Below are 12,679 nucleotides of genomic sequence, written 5' to 3'. Positions count from 1 at the left end.
CTCCCATTCTGTCTCTCTCTCTCTCTCCCATTCTGACTGTCTCTCTCTCTCTCTCTCTCCCATTCTGTCTCTCTCTCTCTCCCATTCTGTCTCTCTCTCTCTCTCCCCCATTCTGTCTCTCTCTCCCCCATTCTGTCTCTGTCTCTCTCTCCCCCATTCTGTCTCTGTCTCTCTCTCCCCCATTCTGTCTCTGTCTCTCTCTCCCCCATTCTGTCTCTGTCTCTCTCTCCCCCATTCTGTCTCTGTCTCTGTCTCTCTCTCTCCCATTCTGACTGTCTCCCCCCCTCCCCCCCCCTGCTGTTTGCTCCTGGATCAGTCTGTCTATTCTGTTCCATTTCGGCTCCCGTAGCTCCGCCCATAGCACTACATGTCCCATGAGGCATTGCGCCATAGGCGGGGTACCCGGGGCGGAGACCTAGAGCGGAGCATGCTGGGAGATGCAGTCCCATTGTCTGCCCGAGCCGGCCGGTAAGTGCTCTCCATCCCGGGCCCCGCCCCCTCACCGAGCTAGATACTCTGTATCACTATATATACACAGTGTGTGTGTGTAACAGATACTCAGTATCACTATATATACACAGTGTGTGTGTAACAGATACTCAGTATCACTATATATACACAGTGTGTGTGTGTGTAACAGATACTCAGTATCACTATATATACACAGTGTGTGTGTGTGTAACAGATACTCAGTATCACTATATATACACAGTGTGTGTAACAGATACTCAGTATCACTATATATACACAGTGTGTGTGTGTGTAACAGATACTCAGTATCACTATATATACACTGTGTGTGTAACAGATACTCAGTATCACTATATATACACAGTGTGTATGTAACAGATACTCAGTATCACTATATATACACAGTGTATGTGTGTAACAGATACTCAGTATCACTATATATACACAGTGTGTGTGTGTAACAGATACTCAGTATCACTATATATACACAGTGTGTGTGTAACAGATACTCAGTATCACTATATATACACAGTGTGTGTGTGTGTAACAGATACTCAGTATCACTATATATACACAGTGTGTGTGTGTGTAACAGATACTCAGTATCACTATATATACACAGTGTGTATGTAACAGATACTCAGTATCACTATATATACACAGTGTATGTGTGTAACAGATACTCAGTATCACTATATATACACAGTGTGTGTGTGTAACAGATACTCAGTATCACTATATATACACAGTGTGTGTGTAACAGATACTCAGTATCACTATATATACACAGTGTGTGTAACAGATACTCAGTATCACTATATATACACAGTGTGTGTGTAACAGATACTCAGTATCACTATATATACACAGTGTGTGTGTGTGTGTAACAGATACTCAGTATCACTATATATACACAGTGTGTGTGTGTGTAACAGATACTCAGTATCACTATATATACACAGTGTGTGTGTGTGTAACAGATACTCAGTATCACTATATATACACAGTGTGTGTGTAACAGATACTCAGTATCACTATATATACACAGTGTGTGTGTGTAACAGATACTCAGTATCACTATATATACACAGTGTGTGTGTGTGTAACAGATACTCAGTATCACTATATATACACAGTGTGTGTGTAACAGATACTCAGTATCACTATATATACACAGTGTGTGTGTGTAACAGATACTCAGTATCACTATATATACACAGTGTGTGTGTGTGTAACAGATACTCAGTATCACTATATATACACAGTGTGTGTGTGTGTAACAGATACTCAGTATCACTATATATTCACAGTGTGTGTGTGTGTGTAACAGATACTCAGTATCACTATATATACACAGTGTGTGTGTGTAACAGATACTCAGTATCACTATATATACACAGTGTGTGTGTGTGTGTAACAGATACTCAGTATCACTATATATTCACAGTGTGTGTGTGTAACAGATACTCAGTATCACTATATATACACAGTGTGTGTGTGTGTAACAGATACTCAGTATCACTATATATACACAGTGTGTGTGTGTAACAGATACTCAGTATCACTATATATACACAGTGTGTGTGTGTAACAGATACTCAGTATCACTATATATACACAGTGTGTGTGTAACAGATACTCAGTATCACTATATATATACACAGTGTGTGTGTGTAACAGATACTCAGTATCACTATATATACACAGTGTGTGTGTGTAACAGATACTCAGTATCACTATATATACACAGTGTGTGTGTGTAACAGATACTCAGTATCACTATATATACACAGTGTGTGTGTAACAGATACTCAGTATCACTATATATACACAGTGTGTGTGTAACAGATACTCAGTATCACTATATATACACAGTGTGTGTGTAACAGATACTCAGTATCACTATATATACACAGTGTGTGTGTAACAGATACTCAGTATCACTATATATACACAGTGTGTGTGTAACAGATACTCAGTATCACTATATATACACAGTGTGTGTGTGTGTAACAGATACTCAGTATCACTATATATACACAGTGTGTGTGTGTGTGTAACAGATACTCAGTATCACTATATATACACAGTGTGTGTGTGTAACAGATACTCAGTATCACTATATATACACAGTGTGTGTGTGTGTGTAACAGATACTCAGTATCACTATATATTCACAGTGTGTGTGTGTAACAGATACTCAGTATCACTATATATACACAGTGTGTGTGTGTGTAACAGATACTCAGTATCACTATATATACACAGTGTGTGTGTGTGTAACAGATACTCAGTATCACTATATATACACAGTGTGTGTGTGTAACAGATACTCAGTATCACTATATATACACAGTGTGTGTGTAACAGATACTCAGTATCACTATATATATACACAGTGTGTGTGTGTAACAGATACTCAGTATCACTATATATACACAGTGTGTGTGTGTAACAGATACTCAGAATCACTATATATATACACAGTGTGTGTGTGTAACAGATACTCAGTATCACTATATATACACAGTGTGTGTGTGTAACAGATACTCAGTATCACTATATATACACAGTGTGTGTGTAACAGATACTCAGTATCACTATATATACACAGTGTGTGTGTAACAGATACTCAGTATCACTATATATACACAGTGTGTGTGTGTAACAGATACTCAGTATCACTATATATACACAGTGTGTGTGTAACAGATACTCAGTATCACTATATATACACAGTGTGTGTGTAACAGATACTCAGTATCACTATATATACACAGTGTGTGTGTGTAACAGATACTCAGTATCACTATATATACACAGTGTGTGTGTGTAACAGATACTCAGTATCACTATATATACACAGTGTGTGTGTGTGTAACAGATACTCAGTATCACTATATATACACAGTGTGTGTGTGTGTAACAGATACTCAGTATCACTATATATACACAGTGTGTGTGTGTGTAACAGATACTCAGTATCACTATATATACACAGTGTGTGTGTGTGCGTAACAGATACACAGTATCACTATATATACACAGTGTGTGTGTGTAACAGATACTCAGTATCACTATATATACACAGTGTGTGTGTAACAGATACTCAGTATCACTATATATACACAGTGTGTGTGTGTAACAGATACTCAGTATCACTATATATACACAGTGTGTGTGTGTAACAGATACTCAGTATCACTATATATACACAGTGTGTGTGTGTAACAGATACTCAGTATCACTATATATACACAGTGTGTGTGTGTAACAGATACTCAGTATCACTATATATTCACAGTGTGTGTGTGTAACAGATACTCAGTATCACTATATATTCACAGTGTGTGTGTGTAACAGATACTCAGTATCACTATATATATACACAGTGTGTGTGTAACAGATACTCAGTATCACTATATATACACAGTGTGTGTGTGTAACAGATACTCAGTATCACTATATATACACAGTGTGTGTGTGTAACAGATACTCAGTATCACTATATATACACAGTGTGTGTGTGTAACAGATACTCAGTATCACTATATACACAGTGTGTGTGTGTAACAGATACTCAGTATCACTATATATACACAGTGTGTGTGTGTAACAGATACTCAGTATCACTATATATACACAGTGTGTGTGTAACAGATACTCAGTATCACTATATATACACAGTGTGTGTGTAACAGATACTCAGTATCACTATATATACACAGTGTGTGTGTAACAGATACTCAGTATCACTATATATACACAGTGTGTGTGTGTAACAGATACTCAGTATCACTATATATACACAGTGTGTGTGTGTAACAGATACTCAGTATCACTATATATACACAGTGTGTGTGTAACAGATACTCAGTATCACTATATATACACAGTGTGTGTGTGTAACAGATACTCAGTATCACTTTATATACACAGTGTGTGTGTGTAACAGATACTCAGTATCACTATATATACACAGTGTGTGTGTGTAACAGATACTCAGTATCACTATATATACACTGTGTGTGTGTGTGTAACAGATACTCAGCATCACTATATATACACAGTGTGTGTGTGTGTAACAGATACTCAGTATCACTATATATACACAGTGTGTGTAACAGATACTCAGTATCACTATATATACACAGTGTGTGTGTGTGTGTAACAGATACTCAGTATCACTATATATACACAGTGTGTGTGTAACAGATACTCAGTATCACTATATATACACAGTGTGTGTGTGTAACAGATACTCAGTATCACTATATATACACAGTGTGTGTGTAACAGATACTCAGTATCACTATATATACACAGTGTGTGTGTGTGTAACAGATACTCAGTATCACTATATACACAGTGTGTGTGTGTAACAGATACTCAGTATCACTATATATACACAGTGTGTGTGTAACAGATACTCAGTATCACTATATATACACAGTGTGTGTGTAACAGATACTCAGTATCACTATATATACACAGTGTGTGTGTAACAGATACTCAGTATCACTATATATACACAGTGTGTGTGTGTAACAGATACTCAGTATTACTATATATACACAGTGTGTGTGTGTAACAGATACTCAGTATCACTATATATACACAGTGTGTGTGTGTGTAACAGATACTCAGTATCACTATATATACACAGTGTGTGTGTAACAGATACTCAGTATCACTATATATACACAGTGTGTGTAACAGATACTCAGGATCACTATATATACACAGTGTGTGTGTGTAACATATACTCAGTATCACTATATATACACAGTATGTGTGTGTAACAGATACTCAGTATCACTATATATACACAGTGTGTGTGTGTAACAGATACTCAGTATCACTATATATACACAGTGTGTGTGTAACAGATACTCAGTATCACTATATATACACAGTGTGTGTAACAGATACTCAGTATCACTATATATACACAGTGTGTGTGTGTGTGTGTAACAGATACTCAGTATCACTATATATACACAGTGTGTGTGTGTGTGTAACAGATACTCAGTATCACTATATATACACAGTGTGTGTGTAACAGATACTCAGTATCACTATATATACACAGTGTGTGTGTGTAACAGATACTCAGTATCACTATATATACACAGTGTGTGTGTAACAGATACTCAGTATCACTATATATACACAGTGTGTGTGTAACAGATACTCAGAATCACTATATATACACAGTGTGTGTGTGTAACAGATACTCAGTATCACTATATATACACAGTTTGTGTGTAACAGATACTCAGTATCACTATATATACACAGTGTGTGTAACAGATACTCAGTATCACTATATATACACAGTGTGTGTGTGTAACAGATACTCAGTATCACTATATATACACAGTGTGTGTGTAACAGATACTCAGTATCACTATATATACACAGTGTGTGTGTAACAGATACTCAGTATCACTATATATACACAGTGTGTGTGTGTAACAGATACTCAGTATCACTATATATACACAGTGTGTGTGTAACAGATACTCAGTATCACTATATATACACAGTGTGTGTAACAGATACTCAGTATCACTATATATACACAGTGTGTGTGTGTGTGTGTAACAGATACTCAGTATCACTATATATACACAGTGTGTGTGTGTGTGTAACAGATACTCAGTATCACTATATATACACAGTGTGTGTGTAACAGATACTCAGTATCACTATATATACACAGTGTGTGTGTGTAACAGATACTCAGTATCACTATATATACACAGTGTGTGTGTAACAGATACTCAGTATCACTATATATACACAGTGTGTGTGTAACAGATACTCAGAATCACTATATATACACAGTGTGTGTGTGTAACAGATACTCAGTATCACTATATATACACAGTTTGTGTGTAACAGATACTCAGTATCACTATATATACACAGTGTGTGTAACAGATACTCAGTATCACTATATATACACAGTGTGTGTGTGTAACAGATACTCAGTATCACTATATATACACAGTGTGTGTGTAACAGATACTCAGTATCACTATATATACACAGTGTGTGTGTAACAGATACTCAGTATCACTATATATACACAGTGTGTGTGTGTAACAGATACTCAGTATCACTATATATACACAGTGTGTGTGTGTAACAGATACTCAGGATCACTATATATACACAGTGTGTGTGTGTAACAGATACTCAGTATCACTATATATACACAGTGTGTGTAACAGATACTCAGTATCACTATATATACACAGTGTGTGTAACAGATACTCAGTATCACTATATATACACAGTGTGTGTGTGTAACAGATACTCAGTATCACTATATATACACAGTGTGTGTGTGTGTGTGTGTGTGTGTGTAACAGATACTCAGTATCACTATATATACACAGTGTGTGTGTGTAACAGATACTCAGTATCACTATATATACACAGTGTGTGTGTGTAACAGATACTCAGTATCACTATATGTAGCGGAGTAGAGGTACGATCCAAGGTAGCTCCGCTGGTAGACAGGAACAGCAATCCAATACAGGTATCAAACGGGTAGCGTGGTTACAATCCCTTCCCTCCAAGAACTAGACGACACATAGCTTGGAGGTCAACTGTCAGCTTTATTCACACAATTTCTTTTATGGCTTTTTCCCATGCAAGGGAGGTAACTCAAAACAACCAATCACCTCACAATCACCTCCCCTCCCTCTCCTCCCCTTAGATTAACAGGTAAATTAATTAGAGGGAACCGAGTTTTCCCCAGTTTCTGAATGACCCCTAAATACGGGGGGTACGGGGATACACGAGGGGTCCCCTGGTAGGTCTGCTCTGGGTGAGTAACCTATTCAAATTTCACCCAGATCAGACCAGGGGTTCGGGAGTTACAGGTATTTAAAGATTTGACCGACTGCAGGGACACAGTAGCCGAAAACGGCTCCATAGATTCTGGCCCTGTAGTCGGTCTACTTCTCTGCCTAGAAAGTGCCGAATAGCTCAGCCATCCGACCCCAATCTTTGGTTCGGATGAATCCCCTAAACTGGGGAATGCAAACTACCGAACGGCGGGCCGTTCGGCAGTTTGGATCATACGATTTGGGGATCCTGGAGGTCTGAGCGGTGTCTGGGTAGTCGAGCGTCCGATTTTAGTTCCAGACGCTCGACGACCAAACACCGCTGTTCGGCAGTTAAGATGGCCGCCGCCACGTGGAGATTAGGCGAACGGCGGCCACCCACGGACCCAATAACGGTATGTACACACGGATTCTTCTTTAACATGCTGGTATAATATGCAAGATACATTGACAGGGACAAATAACATTGTAAATGCGGGTTTTGGTGGCTGCTTCAGCCACAATGCTCCCCCAGAACCAAGCCAGCATACACAGTCTGATCCCAACGGATCGGCTTGGGGATGTCTGGAGGAGTACCCACAGATCACTGGTCTAGTTCCGTCTGTCGGGATAACCCGTCAGCATTTCCATTGAGCTTCCCCGGGCGATATTGGATATTGAAATCAAAGGGCTGAAGCGCTAAGCTCCAGCGCAGCAGTCTGGCATTGTCTCCGGACACCCGGTTCAGCCAGACCAACGGGTTGTGATCTGTGAGCAGGGAAAATGTTTGTCCATACAAATAGGGCTGTAGTTTCTTGAGGGCCCACACCACGGCAAGGCATTCCTTTTCGATGGCGGCGTAGCTTACTTCTCTGGGTAAAAGTTTTCGGCTGAGGTAAGCTACGGGGTGTTCACCGCCATCGGCTCCGATCTGGCTCAGTACTGCTCCCAATCCGAACATTGAAGCGTCTGTATGGACGAGAAAGCGTTTAGTCGGATCGGGAGCAGCCAACACAGGGGCATTAACAAGGGCATTTTTTAGGAGTTGGAAGACCTGTTCACACTCTGGGGCCCATACTACTAATTTGGGAAGGTTTTTGCGGGTTAAGTCGGTAAGGGGCTTGGCTAGGGCGCTGTAGTTAGGTACAAACTTTCGGTAATATCCTGCCGTCCCCAAAAAGGCTAGTACCTGGGTTTTAGTGCGGGGGGTTGGCCATTTAGCTACGGCCTCTATTTTGGCTGGTTCGGGTTTTTGGTGGCCGCTGCCTACTCGGTGTCCGAGGTATTGGACCTCGGCCATCCCTATATGGCATTTACTGGGCTTGAGGGTCAGTCCGGCTTCCCGGATGCGGTCTAGTACTGCTCCGATATGGTCTAAATGATCGGCCCAGGAGTAACTAAAGATGGCTATGTCGTCTAGATAGGCGCAAGCGTACTCCTGAAACCCGTCCAATAGTCGGTCCACCATCCTCTGGAAGGTGGCCGGGGCGTTCTTCATCCCAAATGGCATGACCCGGAATTGGTACAGGCCAAATGGGGTGACGAAGGCCGACTTGGGAATGGCGTCCTCGGCTAGAGGAATTTGCCAATATCCTTTACAAAGATCAATGGTGGTTAAGTATTTCCCCCTAGCCATTTTGTCTAATAGCTCGTCTATCCGGGCATGGGATAGGCATCGGATATGGTTTTATCATTGAGCCTCCGGTAATCTACACAGAAGCGGGTAGTTCCATCCCGCTTTGGCACGAGTACTACGGGGGATGCCCAGGGGCTATCTGAATGCTCAATTACCCCTAACTGCAACATTTCCTTCAGTTCCTTGTACATGTTCCCCCTCACTGCTTCGGGAATGCGGTAGGGCGGTTGACGGAGTGGGACCGGATCTAGGGTTTCTACCCGATGGGTAGCTAACGGGGTATATCCCGGGAGGTTGGAAAAAGTGGCTCCTTTTTCCCTAATTAAACTTTGGGCCTGAGCTTTTTCCTGGGGATTCAAGCGGTCTCCTAGCTGTACGGCTGCGAGATCCTCTTGTAGCGTTTCTCGGGCCAGCATGTCAGGGAGGGGTAGGTTATCTGTGTCCTCTGCAGCCGAGGCGCAGATGGCGGATACTTCCTCTGTGCGCTCGTGGTAGGGCTTCAGCATGTTCACATGGAACATGCGTCGGTCCCCGGTCCCGGCGCAGGGGCCGATTATATAGGTGGTATCGCAGACCTGCTCTACCACCTTGAATGGGCCCCGCCAGGAAGCCTGCAGCTTGTCAGTAGGGACGGGGCGTAAGACTAGTACTTTCTGGCCGACCTGAAAGCTGCGGTCCCTAGCTCCCTTATCATACCAGTGGCGCTGGCGTGTCTGGGCCGCCTGGAGGTTGTTGCGCACAGCTCGGGTCAATTCCTCCAGGCGGTTCCGAAACTCCAACACATAGGGTACGATAGGGGTGCCGTCAATGGTCGTCCCCCCCTCCCAGTGTTCCCTTATTAGGTCTAGGGGTCCCCTTACCCTCCTTCCGAACAACAGTTCGAAGGGAGAGAACCCAGTGGACTCTTGGGGCACCTCTCGGTAGGCGAACAGGAGATGGGGTAAGAACCGCTCCCAGTTCTTCTGAGTGGCTACGAACGTGCGGATCATTTGTTTTAAGGTCCCATTAAACCGTTCGCAGAGGCCATTGGACTGGGGGTGGTATGGGGAATTAAGGATAGGTCGGACCCCGCATACTTTCCAAAGCTGTTGCGTGACCTCGGCCGTGAATTGGGTACCCTGATCTGAAATGATCTCCCGGGGGATCCCCATACGGGTAAAGATACGCATGAGGGCGTCTACTATGGTCTCTGCGTGTACATTCGTTAGGGCTACTGCTTCGGGGTATCTAGTGGCATAATCTACCACGGTCAATATGTATTTCTTACCAGACGGGCTTTTTTGTCTCAGTGGTCCGATAATGTCTACCGCTACTCGGCTAAAGGGTTCTTCAATAATGGGCAGGGTGTGTAGTTTGGCCTTGTATCGGTCCCCCCGCTTTCCCACTCTCTGACAGGTATCGCAAGTATTACAGTATTGCTTAATATCCTGTGATATCCCTGGCCAGAAGAAGTTCTGTAGCAGCCGATGTTTGGTTCGGCTGATCCCTAGGTGTCCAGACAGGGGAATGTCGTGGGCGATTCGCATTAACTCTTGTCGATACTTTCGAGGCACAATTAACTGTTTAATGGGTACAGGAATCGACCCGGCTACTACCTTTTCTGCATACCGGTATAATAACCCCTTATCCCAAGCATATCTCTCCCCCTCTCTGCCAGTCTGGTCTTTATCTATTCTGTCCTTGTAAACCTGTAGGGACGGGTCCAGGGCGACCTCGCTACCAAATTCTAATGGGGCAGCCCAGGGTAATACAGTGTGATCAGGGGGGTTTGTGCTTACCTGAGCCTCAGAGTCAAGGTGGGGTGCCGTGGTGCGAGCCTGTTGGCGGGTGACGACCGGGTAAGCTTCCTGTGGAGGAGGCCAGGTAACAAACGCGGAAGTTAGCTCCCCCAAATCGTTCCCCAAAATCACATCGGCAGGTAGGTCCTGCATCATCCCCACTTCAATTTGTCCTGCCCCCGCTCCCCAGTCCAAATGTAGTTTAGCAGTGGGTACCTTGTATATAGCTCCCCCTGCCACTCGAACTGCAATGCACTCCCCAGTGAGATGGTTCGGGGCCACTAAATGGTTCCGTACCAGAGTGATGGTGGCCCCAGAATCTCTTAACCCCTCCAGCCGCTTGCCCTCCACATGGACCACTTGTCGGTGGCCCTGGCGGTTGTCTGAGGCCGCCTGGACCGGGTTTACCTCATGGAGGGTGCCCAAGGGTTCTGCTATTTGGGTAGAGGTGAAAGGTTGAGCCCAGGGCCTGCCCTGATAGCAGTGTACCGCGGCTCGGGGGGTGGTTGGTGGTCGTTGAGGGGTCCAGGCTGGTCTGGCCCGGTTTTGGGGACAGTCTCGTTGCATGTGACCCAGCTGGTTACATGCATGGCACCGGACAGATGCCCGGTTGTTGTACCGGGGGGTTTGAGACTGGTAGGTCCCCCCTGGTCGGGGCGGATTTACTGGGGTAAGCTGGGGAACAGCTGGCGTAGATTGCACTCTACTGGATACATGCTGTTCCCGTCGGGAGTCCTGATGCTCATCTGCTAGTTGAGCGGCCTCATGCAGAGTATGGGGCTTACGTTCTCTTACCCAGATCTGTAACTGTGGAGACAAACGTCGGTAGAACTGCTCCAGCATCATCAATTGCTTGATCTCTTGGGCCGTGACGGCTTTGGCTGCCTCAAGCCACCCGTCAGCTGCCCGTTGTAGGCGGTGTGCAAATTCTGCATGTGAGTCTTTTTCTGATTTGGGTAATTCCCGGAACTGTGTTCGGTATGCTTCAGGTGTAAGGGCATACCGTGCGAGCAAGGTTTGTTTTACCTTTTGATAGTCCCTGATATCCTCTGCCGGCATAGCTCGGTAGGCATCTGCTGCGCGGCCGGATAGGTTACCCGCTAGCACTCGTACTTGTTCTTCAGTGCTAATGGCATGTAGCTGGCACAAAAGTTCAAAGTTCTGTAAATAGCCATCAATGTCCCCCTCGGTATCATTAAATGCTTTGAATACCTGGTACGGTATTTTAGCTTTCGCTGGCGGGGTGGGGGCCGCTGTTGCGCTTCCCTGCGCTGATCGCTGCATAAAGAGAGCCTGTACATCGTTGTACACCTGGTCTGCTTTCTGTGCTGCCATGGCTGGTGAGAATAGAGCCATCCTGGCCCTATATTCTCTGGTAAACTCAGTTTCTTCCCCCTCCCTTGGAGGTGCTGCAGCAGCTGCGGCTCTGTCTCCTTCCATGAGTTCTGTGATTAGGATAGCCTTTGTTTTGTTGCTTGCTATCCTCCCTCTCGCTTCCAGTAACTCTTTTAGCGTGTCCCGTTTCAAGAGGGTATAATCTGTTTCCATTCAGTCCTTTTTAATTCCTGCTGAATGCCTCTTGCTGTGTAGTACGATCCCGTCGCTTGCCACCAATTGTAGCGGAGTAGAGGTACGATCCAAGGTAGCTCCGCTGGTAGACAGGAACAGCAATCCAATACAGGTATCAAACGGGTAGCGTGGTTACAATCCCTTCCCTCCAAGAACTAGACGACACATAGCTTGGAGGTCAACTGTCAGCTTTATTCACACAATTTCTTTTATGGCTTTTTCCCATGCAAGGGAGGTAACTCAAAACAACCAATCACCTCACAATCACCTCCCCTCCCTCTCCTCCCCTTAGATTAACAGGTAAATTAATTAGAGGGAACCGAGTTTTCCCCAGTTTCTGAATGACCCCTAAATACGGGGGGTACGGGGATACACGAGGGGTCCCC

General features: G+C 43.8%; 1 protein-coding gene across 1 annotated transcript in view; it reads left to right on the top strand.

Moving 5' to 3' along the window:
• The first annotated feature begins 380 nt into the window (after positions 1-380).
• LOC134573371 (histone-lysine N-methyltransferase PRDM9-like) overlaps positions 381-12,679 on the top strand; it is a 55,113-nt gene continuing 42,814 nt past the window's right edge. The window contains exon 1 of the mRNA XM_063433091.1: positions 381-468. The gene's annotated coding sequence lies outside the window, so the exon portion shown is untranslated. The remainder of the gene's footprint in view (positions 469-12,679) is intronic.

Source organism: Pelobates fuscus, chromosome 9, assembly GCF_036172605.1.
Source record: "Pelobates fuscus isolate aPelFus1 chromosome 9, aPelFus1.pri, whole genome shotgun sequence".
NCBI lineage: Eukaryota > Metazoa > Chordata > Amphibia > Anura > Pelobatidae > Pelobates > Pelobates fuscus.
This window is presented reverse-complemented; position numbering and strand designations above follow the sequence as displayed.